Source organism: Leptopilina heterotoma, unplaced genomic scaffold (genome assembly GCF_015476425.1).
Source record: "Leptopilina heterotoma isolate Lh14 unplaced genomic scaffold, ASM1547642v1 Lhet_73, whole genome shotgun sequence".
In the NCBI taxonomy this organism is placed as follows: domain Eukaryota; kingdom Metazoa; phylum Arthropoda; class Insecta; order Hymenoptera; family Figitidae; genus Leptopilina; species Leptopilina heterotoma.
This window is the reverse complement of record NW_025111169.1, coordinates 1,045,541-1,057,573: the sequence shown is the minus strand read 5'-3', so window position 1 is coordinate 1,057,573 and position 12,033 is coordinate 1,045,541. Positions and strand designations below refer to the sequence as shown.

Here is a 12,033-nt window from a genome sequence, read left to right as displayed (position 1 = left end):
TAAAAAAAAGCCAGAAATTCTTACTTCCGCATATAAAAAACTATGAAACTGCCCTCTAAGAATTAACGATTTATTTCAATAGTATTTAGAAATATTTATTTTACCATCATTTTTTAAAAAAAAAGCTTTTGATATTTTGATTGTTTGAAATTTACCGCTAAAACTGTCGACCAATGAAAACTCGACGTCTCATGTATGGACTTCACGTAAGAGCCGCCACCTACCCATCCCTTGTTTCAGTGAGTGAATGAGGCTTTAAGTAGTACTTGACTTCGTCACTAGGCGTACAGTTGCTTGAAGTTGCTGCTGGTAAAATTCCTTGGACAACTGTTCAAAGTTTTATCGTTTTTATCTTATACATAGTTATATTTTAACAATCTAATAAACGTTTTTTAGATAAAAGAAAGTCAGTTTTCTCAAATACACTAATCGTCCAGGCGAAAATAGTCAAACAATGCGGATTACAAAATGGCTGGTCGACTGGCGAATGACGCACTCAATTTTCACAATCACGGTGTGGATGGCGTGGTAAGATTATTATCAACATTATTTATTGCTTGAGATTAATACATTGTTGATTTTTATCAAAAGAGTAAAACAAATCAAGACTTTTTTAATAACGAGTTTTACAGAAGTGTGATGTATATAGATAACCTTACTTTTGATTCGCAATGCGCGACAAAAAGTGCAATTTGCCATTGCAAAGTGTTTAACAACAATACTTTTACGATTTTCATAATTAAATTTTAATGCGTTTAAGATCTTTGGAATTTGATAAAGGTAATAATATCAATGTTAATCATCTTTAAAAGGTATATTAAAGCGTTAAACTAAGAAAAGAAATGTCGTGGCTATTATTAATGGCTTTTCGGAAATAAAATATGAATTTATGACAATTACTCGTACAAATGGTATAGGCACACAAATACCTGTATATATATATATATAGCTTAATGACTATTTGATTAGTCTATTAGAATAGGGCATAGAAGCATTATTCTATGCCCTATTTTAATAGGCTAATCAAATACAAACAATACACGCAATAACCCTCTTTTGAAATCGAATAATAGAGAAAAATGTATGACAGGTTTTTACTTATCAATTTCCGACATTTTTTTTGGACGATTTATAATTGAACGTGACAGTTTAGAGATTGTCGAAACGATTTAATTAAAATTGGTTAATTTTATTTCTTATTGTCTAGACAATATGAAATATAAAATTAACCAATTTTAATCTGTATCGTATTAATTATGCAAATAAATTAATTGAATTCCATTTAACCTCGAAATACTGATGCAGTATATAGGAATTGAAAATCAATTTACAATTTTTTATTCGCAAATGTTGTTGAATATTAATAATATGGTTTTAGAATATTTTGAAAGAATTAAAATTTCTTTTTTGAATTATTCTTTGAAAATAAACAAATTAAAAGGATATTAAATATTATTTTTGAATTATTTTGTAATAAAAATGTAATAAGAACGCACTTTTTTGAAAATTAAAGACACCGCATTGAATAAATAAATTATTTTTTTATTCTGAATAAATAAAAGAAAAGTAAGAAATACATTTTCTATTTATTTAGAATAAAACAAAATAATTTATTTATTCAAAGCGGTGTCTTTAATTTTCAAAAAAGTGCGTTCTTATTAACTTTAATTCCAAAATAATTATGGAAATAATATTTTATATATCTTTTTAATTTGTTTTATTTTTGAAAGATAATTCAGAAAAATTTAATTTGGAAATTTAATTTAGAAAAAAATAAGCATAAGAAAAATAAATAAAAAATTTATTTAATTATTTTTCTTTTATTTTTTATTTAGAATAAAAAAATTATTTATTTAAAGCGGTGTTTTTAATTTTAAAAAAAGTCTTCTTATTACTTTTATTATAAAATAATTTGAAAATAATATTTAATATATTTTTAATTTATTTCATTTTTGAAGGATTTAAATAAATATTTATTTGTAACAAATAAAATTTATTTCTTGCGTCAATTAAATTTTATTTGTTCCAAATTCACAAATTCTAAATTCAAATATACTTTCATAAATTCAAAATATATTTCAATAATAATAATAATATAATAATGAGTAATTAATTAAATAATTAGTAATACAAATAGTTAATAATTATAATTATTTCGTTCAAGTAAATATTTATTTGATAACAATCAAGTAAATGATAAAGTAATTAAATAAATCGTATTTTATTATAAATTTATTTAATTATTATTAAATAAACATTTATTTAAATATTTAAACATTTCACGAAAAATTGATTTCCATTTTGTTCGAATATAAATCTTTTATTATATCGTAAAATGATACAAATACAAAATTTACAAATGCGCATTTTCATAAAAATAAGTATAGAAAACATTTTTCAAAGGTAAATTTCTAAAAAGTATTTGTACGTAAGGTCGTCAAATTATATTCTATCGATTTGGCTCCATTTTCCATTATTATATATAAACATGAACTCGACTCACGTTTTTTCCCATATTCAATTATTTGAAAAGAAAAATTAAATTTTTTTTTACAATATAATTATGATATATGAAACTATACGGTTTAAAAATAATCGTAAAAAATTTATCGATTTAAACCAATTTGCCATAAAAAGTATACATACATACATATATATGCAGTATATCAGACACTTCTGTAGAAAATTACGGCCTTATCTGCCCATAGTTGAAGAACCGATATATACATATACATTTCCTTAGTGCGCGCGGTGTTGCCACATTTTTTCCATCCATTATTTTACACATTGGAAATAATGCGACTGTTGGTAAACTTATTTTACATACGATAAATATTTAAATTTTTCTATATTCCGTTAGTGTATATTTTGTACATTAAATATTTAGTGGTTATATTATGAATTTCGTCATGTATATTTAGTAAATATTGAATTTCAATTTTGTGTCTTACAACACGTTTCGTGTGATTCTGGATTTTTGACAACGTCGCATTATTTTAATGTGCAACAGGAAGCTCTGAATGACTCCATATTTTGAGATATAGATAAGAAGCATATTAGACATTTTTTTTGCATGCACATATTTTTTGAAGGAAAAAATCTCTATAGGGAGATAAACGATTTTTAATATATTTTTCGCATTGTATTTGATTTATAGATTTTTTTTCTCACAACAATAACCGACAATTATTTATATACTCTCTAAATCCGAAATAGTTAAAATTGATGAATTATTAGTTAAATCTCGATTGTTTTTGTTTCGGTAATTAGTATAAAATAGATTATTATTGGTAAAAGTAACTGATTATTTGTCAAATGACTGATTATTAATAAAATTATAATTATTCGCAAAACCAACTAATTATTTTAGTAAAACAAGTAATTATTATTAAAAACGACTTAATATTTGTAAAGCAGCTAATATTCAGTAGAAAAACAACGAAAGAAGTATAGTTAAATTTGACTACAACTTCATTAGAAGATTAATTTTTAGGTTATGTGAAAAATTAATCTAACTCTTATTAGTTCATATTAACCAATTAATCAGTAGAAATATTTAACTTAAATCAGTAAATGTATATCTTATTGTTACCAAATTATTAATTAGTAATTATTATTAACTTTGAAATACTCTGCAATTTTTTTTTAAACTTATAATTATGAATTCATCTAACTTTTATTTTTTAAACTTATATTTAGTGACAAAAATTTTGTTTCGCTAATTGATTAGTAAAATTTAGCTAACATTCGTCGATGTTTTAAATATATATTATTCGTTTGTCACACTATAGAGATAGAAGATGATATAATTGAGATTAATTCGTTCGAAATCTGAATTAGTATAAGAATAATAACTATATAATTGTTAGTCAATTAATGTTGGCTGACGTTTTATTTCAGCAATTCATAAAAAAAGTTATTTATGATAAGTAGAAGAAAACTAATTATAACAAAAAAAATAACTGCTAAAATAGTGAAATTTGACATAAATTAAATTATAGTTACAAAAATTTTAGTTGTTTTAACATAACCTAAAAGTAAATGTAACTAATAATTGGTCATTATTAACTATTTGATTAATTGCTATTAACTATATTATTTTCATATTTATATCAATGTCGGGTAGCCACATATGTCAGTAAAGTCAGGGAAATGTCAGGGAAAAAAATATTTTGTCAGTAAAGTCATAGGGAAATGTCAGGAAAAAAAAATTTTGTCAGTAAAGTCAGGGAAATGTCAGGAAAAATTTTTTTGTCAGGGCAATTAAAGAAGAAGGGAAATGTCAGGAAAAAAAATTTTTTGTCAGTAAAGTCAGGGAAATGTCAGGAAAAATTTTTTTGTCAGGGCAATTAAAGAAATTAAGGCGGTCATGCAATACATTTTTTGCTCTAAACAAAAAAATTTTTGTCAAGGAAATTCGTTGTTATGTCAGTAAAATGTCAGGGAATTGTCAGGGAAAATTGATAAAGTCAATCTTGCGGCCACCCTGAATGTTAATTAACTATATATATTAACATTAGTAGATTATAGAATTTTACTATTTAAAAGAGACTTCTTATTATTTTTTTAACTCTAATAATTTATAGATACAATAAAGCAGAAAATTAAATAGGGATTACATTTTTAAACAAATTAAAACAGTTTGTACTGCATTTTAAAAAATTCAAAAAATATTTTACGGTAAAATTATAACTTTTAGAAAAGTTTTATTACAAATAGTTACAGTCAATTTTAAAGTTTACAAAAAATGGTATAGTTACAATAAATAATTAAATTTTAATTTATTTCTATTGAATCAATAAAATATAAATATAAATTATGCAGTATTTACAATCGCAGTGTCAGTTCTTAACGACAATATTATATTAAAACGTAATTACATTTGCCTGTTAATAGTTAAATAATAGTTACAATTGATAGTATAGTTAAAAACAATGGTAATAAATAATCGATATGAATTAGTATAGACAGTTATTATTATTTAAAAAAACATAGTTACATTTACATCAATGAAAATATCTAATCAAATTTTTATAAAATAGCAACATTTTTATAATAATTACAATAGATATGGTTCCTTTTTTATAATAGTCACAAAAATATGGAAACATTTTTAGAATATTTACCAAAAATAGTAGTATTATTAATTATTTATAGTATACATGAATATTATCAATCGCAGTGATAGTGCTTAAAGACAGTCATTATGGTAGTTTAATTCAAAAATAGTTGCAACAGTCCTAAAAATAATATCAATTATAAAAGTACAAATCATTATCATAGTTATTAACTCTGTGTTGACGCAGTATTGCCTTAAAATGGTCGGTAGTTTAGAAAGACAACATTCATTGTTAATAATCAATTAATTCTTAACAATATAGTAGTTTTACAAAAATAGACATAAAAAAAAATGTCGACAATAGTGCAGTTAGTAATTTTATTCCTACGCCCCTGAGCGTCTTTTTCCTTTCGTGAGCCCTGCAGGACATAAATCACCACGTAGAAAGTAGCGCCATCTCGAAAATGTCCTTTTTCTTTTGCCTGCTTTTCGCCGCAGCCCTATATTGAAGTCGGAATCTCTCGCTGTTCTTTTAAATCTCTGTAACGCGCATGAAACAGAAATAATCAGGCAACTTTCACACAAAATCAGATATATTGTATACATATATATACACACGTACCTACATACACACATACATGTATAGATGTGTACTTATATATACAGACATTCAGAGTACATTGCGACGCATGCGCCTTAAAGGTTGCGAAGAGAACGAGTGAATCGAAGGCCAACAACTTTTTATATATATGTATGTTTTAAAAATTCTGTCATTACAGCCTTGTGTTAATGTCTCCTTGGTTTACTTTATTTATTTGCACTTATGAAATTTGAAATAATATCCATATACTATTTGCTCAATGTGTTATATTTATGGGTATATATTTCAAAAAACAAAAAAAAATTTGACTTCGTGGCAAAAATATTCTTTAAACTCGAAATTGTTTATTATGGGAAAGTTTTATTGGAATTGTTGTATAATATTGAATCCATAGTTTTGTTTAGGGATCGTTAAACTGCGTTACGATATTTAGGACTTATTTTCAATCCCCCCTCTCTTCTTTCTTACTTTTTTATGCACAAAATAAGATTTCTTCCAATATTTATCATTAAGGTTGTAGCATGATTTCCCCCTCCACTAGGAGTGTGACGTGGTTTGTGAACGACCCCTTAATTATAAGAAGGCAGGGTTGCGAACCAAAGAATCTTTATTTTTAGAAAAATTTTCTTAGTTTACTTTTGCCATAATGCAAATATTTGAGTTTCAAATTCCAGAGAATATTATATAGTTTCTTATGTTTTAAAGAAAATTTCTTGTTAATTATTTACTGCTATTGTAAAAACTTTCTAAAATATTTTAATGGAAAGTAGCTGCGGGGTATATTTTAAAGATGTGTTCTAATTCTACTTTTTAGGGGACGAAACATAACCTCTAAATGCATGCGTTTTAGAAAGATATAATAATTTTAATGCGAAAAGCTATAATTCTTAAAATATAAGTATATATACACCAACTGGCAATATGCGACAATTAAATTTTTGATGATTGAGACAATCCTTTCGGAATTTTAGTAATCTTGATGTTTTTTTCCAATTTTTGGTTGACGAATTCAGAAGTATAACATTTCCAAAAATCAAAATGGCTTTATTTCTTTGTTTCCGTGAAAAATTGACAGATGTTTTGATGTTAAAATTGCGGGTATTTAACATTAGGCCTAACATTATTATTTTTTACGCATTTGAAGTCAGTTTAAGGTTTAATCGGTAAATATATTCTATATTTTATATTCTAAATAGTTCATCTTTAGGACACCATTTTATAGTTCTATAAGATAGCATTTTCACTTTTTTTTATACATCGTTTTTTAAGAAAATGTTTCGTAAAGTTTGGTTATTTAAAAATAGTAGCTTTATTAGCCATCAAAATTTAAAATATATGTATATATTTTTATTTATAGGCGAATACAAATTTTGGAAAAGATTTTTAATTTTTTATAGGATTGTTTCTTGTATATTTATAGGAAATATACAAAAAATATTTTATACTTTGAAGTACGCATAAAGTGCATATAAGAATACTTAATTTTCAAATTATAGTTTAACAATTATTGTTTAAAATCCTCTCGACAAAGTCAAATCCACCATTTCAAATTTTTAAAACTCCACTTCAAACTATACTTTTATGAAGTTTTTATCAAAACACTAAAAATCCTCTCAAATATCTAATTTTCAAATAATTTCTATAAATTTTGTCAGCATCATCGCGCTCTAATTTTTAATTCTAAAAAAGCAATCACCGTCGCGGGTTTATTGCATTTACAAAGTATAAAATTAATGAACTGTCTGGAACTTTGCCCCCCATTTTTGTCAGCGTTTAAAGTACATATTTTAATAATTTTTATAAAAATGTTTGTACACAGCAAACTCCGAAAATATAGTAAAAGTTTTATGTCAGAAATGATAATACTTTTATTCGTTTTTTCCGTGTAGGAAATCTATATAATATTATTTAAAAGCCCATTGTTACTTTACATTAACACAAAAACAGTTTAAATAATCCATTTTTGGTTCCATTTTTTCAATGACAAATATGCCAACGCCATTTTGACTGAATCATTTGCCCATATTTTAATCCTTTCAATAGATTAATTATATTTTAATTTTTAATGGATTAAAACGTTATGCGCGCAGGATTTCATTTTTGGTGTTAAAAAACCCATACCACAATTTTATTTGCCAGTGATTTTTTAAAATATAGTGATCAGCGAACCAAAATGGAAAGATTTTGGTTATACGAAAAGTGCCTAACGGTATAAAAAGTCCGAGAGTTTTATGCACTAAGATATTCCCAAAGAAATTATCCGTTTCCGTCCATCAACAAGACTTTTGTTATAACAATAAAAGTTTTGCCAGAAACTTGCAAAACTTGCTAGGTTCTTATTAAGGCTCAGCCTCAAGTTCCGAGAAAGTGATATAATGTTTGTGCACGGATATATACAGCGTCGCGAAGGAGGGGGGAGAGGTCTAACATTTTCCAAATTAACGTGAGGCAATGTATGTGAATGATTTCTAATTCCATGTATTAGGACTAATTATCATATTTGAATTAGCGTAAAGTCCGTTAGTAAATCAGTAAAATTGCGCTGGCAAATAAGAGAAATTGTATTAATACCCAGCATATACTATTATATAAAAAAAATAGTTTTCTACTTTGCCCAGTATATACATCTTCAGAAAGAGCCAAGATATACTTTTCCTATTTACTGACAAGATCCTATTTATAAACCGATTTCAAATTGAGCAAAGTAGGTCAATTTCCACTCTAATTGGAATCCAGGTTCGCTCTTCTCCTCTTATGTTACCCTTTCGTCTGATACTTAAAAACGAGTTTTTTCTCCATTACCATTATGATTTCTTGATTAATTTCAATTCACTAATTAGAGTCATCATCAGTAGTGTCTCGAAAAATGGTATTTGCATTAATATTTGCAATTATTTTATAAATAAGGGTCGATTGTTGGACATTTCTTTATTACGAAGTGCCAGCGAATGAACGGAATAGAAAGCGCAGAGGGGTTGTGCAGCGTCGTCGCTGACGATTGGTTCCGACTTTGGAGGCGGAGTCTATCTCCATTTTGTTGTCGCCCTTCGTTCCGCTTTGCGTTGGAGAGGGGATGCCTTTGTGCTAACCGTGAAGCCTCGTTCTGCTAAATGATGCTTTTAAGAATCTTTGCTGTAAAAAAAGGAATTTATTAGTAGGTTGTAATAAAAAGTACGTTTTGCTTTGTCTGAATTCGTAATGATCAAGATTGTATATTGTTGTTTTTGTAAATTTTACAGGTTTTTTTTTATCAATTCTTAGGATAAGAAGGCGAAAAGTGTGATAAACGTCGAAAGCGTCTTTCCTTTCCCTGAATCGAGCATCGGTCATTTGCCTTTTATGTTGCAATTGATTGAGGTTATTCTTGATTGGAAGCTGAAAGTGATAGATAGATTGTAAATATACGTCATACTGATGTCGAAAAAGTGATTTTCAAATTGATTCGTATGCTAAAATGAGTTTAGATGTGGTGAGGTGCAGTTATTCGCAGTTTACTCGAAGTTGGTAGAATTTCGTAGTATTGACGATTTGGCTATAGTTTGATGTAATGGACTAACAGCTACTTTGGCTACAGTCATGCGACTCGGTGGTAGTTTTCGATAGTGAATGCAGTAGAGTGTAGACGCAGGGAGCATTGTGCCTTGTAGTTTATGTACAGGAACGACGCGCAGCATATTGGCTTTAGTGCTGAGTGCGCAGAAGGTGGGGGAGCGGAAAAGGAGAAAACAGGAGAGGGCAGGAACCAACGCCCAACTCAGGATAGGCAACATGATAAAATGCTTCTTGTGCAGTAAAACGTCGATTTAACGGGTAAGCCGCAGTTGATTGAAACATGCAATATTTGTTCTGCTTTATAGGTACTAGGCCGCTGAGTTATTAATTTATCATTGTTAAAAATTATTGTTCTTATTGTTTTGAATGTATAGTATAGAGATTAACACTATGCAAAAAGAAGAATCTTAATTTAAGATGTTTTGGTAATCGCATTTCTAACATGTTTTGGTGGACACTTTTTAGTTATTTGAAATATCTTATAATTTAAAATGTTAAAAGTATCTTCGTACATATTTTCAGCATATTTTTTGGGTATGATGTTTTGAGGTTAACTATGGACTCATATGTAAAACATTTTATGCGTCTTAGTTTTTAGTAACCTACATTTTTGTCGCATATCTTACAATTGACAAGTATATCTTATGACTAAACATATCTTATTGCGCCAGGAACATCTTTGTTTAAGAAACTTTAAAAAACTTGTCGAAGTAACTTTCTTTTCTAAGAGATGGAGGAAATATCTTGATCACTGCTAAAACGTAAAGCATCTTAGAAATCAGTAAGATACTTTAGAAAACGCATCTTATTTTAATATGTAAGATATACCGCATTTTTCCATCTTGCATCTTATTTTAAGATATCAAAAAGACACCTAATTTTTGCAGTGAAATAAGTTTACATATGCTTAAATAAGTTATTGTAATTTAAATATGTATATAGTAAAAGTATAACAATTGCGTACCATCAGTTGTTACTTCTATTATACTATATATTTTTCAGTTGGGTAATGCATAACAAAGCAGTATTTCATATTTAGCTATAATAAATCTGTAAAAACGCATCTATCTGCTAAATTTTTCATATGCCAAAGTCGTGGTTGTTTTTTTTATTGCATATATGAAAATCGGAACAACTCTTAACATATGCCCTTGTGCAGAAATTTTGACCAGGCTTTGATTTGGGCTGTAAGAATAAAGGTCTTATTTCAATGTTTATACACAGATCCTGATCGGAATCCGTTATAGGGCCAAATCCTGCTCCCGATTGGGATCGGGTTCGAATATTTCAACTTATACACTGAAAGAAACTTTTCTTGATCACTCTGTTATAATGCTGACTCAAACTACTATTTTAGATTTCTCCGTATATATGTTATACAGCCAAACAGTTAAGTTTTTTTTAATTTATAGAGAATACATGACGCGTCGCGAAGGGACCTAAAAGAAGCACATCTAATTGGTTATAATTGTTATGTTTTCACAAATAGAATAAAGGATTCTTTTTTAAATTTGTTTAATGACACTGTTTAATTTAAATAAAAAATACTTTTTATTGAACATTTTGAATGAAATAAAGGCTTAAACATAATTAGTTTGAATTGACATATATAATAGAAAAGGCCAAAAATTTATCTGTGCCCTTTTCTGTGCATGCTTCACTTTTGCGAAAGTATATATTTTTAGAATCATATTTTACGTTGGAATTTATAGTCGCGCGCATGGAAATTACAACTAAACAGCAGGAGAACATAATCTACATTTCAGTGACAGTTCAAAAAGAATAAGTCTTCACTGAAAAAATAAGTGTCTTTTTTGATATCTTAAAATAAGATGTAAGATGAAAAAATGCACTGTAAAAAGAAGGATCCTAATTTATTAAGATGTTATGATATAGTCATTTCTATAAGAAATTTTGGTTTAGACTTTTTAGTTATTTGAAATATCTTAATTTAAGATGTTAAAAGTATCTTCGTACACATTTTCCGCATATTTTTTGGGGAAAAAGTTTTGAGGTCAACTATGGGGTCATATTTATAACACTTTATGCATTTTAGTTTTTAGTAACTTACATTTTTGTCGCATCTTGCGATTATTAAATAACTTATCGTTAAACATCTTATTGCACCAGAAGCATGTTAATTTAAGATATGCTTTAAAATTTACAGAAGTATATCTTACTTTTCTAAGATGGAAGAAATATGTAAGATTATACTTTAAAAAACATCTTATTTTAAGATGTAAGATACCATTTTTCCATCTAACATCTTATTTTAAGATATCAAAAAAGACACCTATTTTTGCAGTGTGTCCCGTGTAGAAATTTAACCATGGCCCAAATCGGGGCCAGATCTTATGATCATTGTGTAGGCCATAACATGGCATGAAACACCTTCCCAGACTTGGGCCCGATCTGGGAAGGTGTTTCATGCCATGTTATGGCCTACACAATGATCATAAGATCTGGCCCCGATTTGGGCCATGGTTAAATTTCTACACGGGATAAGATGCTTTATATACGTTTTAGCGAAGTGTTATAAGATATTTCTTCCATCTTAGAAAAGTAAGATACTTTCGTAAGTTTTTTATAAAATATTATCTCAAAATTAGGATGTGTCTGACGCAATAAGATTTGTGAATTATAAGATGCGCCAAAAATGTTAGTTGTACTAAAACCTTATAAGTTATAACCATATAGTTAACCCCAACATTTTTTTCCAAAAAATATGCTGAAAATGTGCGAACGAAGATACTTATCTTAAATTAAGATATTTCAAATAACTGAAAAGTGATGTTTACCAAAACATCTTAAATTAAGATAC

The 12,033-nt window shown here is 27.5% G+C and overlaps 1 protein-coding gene across 1 annotated transcript in view; it reads left to right on the top strand.

Annotated features, from left to right (window-relative positions):
• The first annotated feature begins 322 nt into the window (after positions 1 to 322).
• The window catches only part of LOC122510659 (polycomb group protein Psc-like), a 92,294-nt gene continuing 80,583 nt past the window's right edge, over positions 323 to 12,033 (top strand). Inside the window, exon 1 of the mRNA XM_043625452.1 lies at positions 323 to 528. The gene's annotated coding sequence lies outside the window, so the exon portion shown is untranslated. The remainder of the gene's footprint in view (positions 529 to 12,033) is intronic.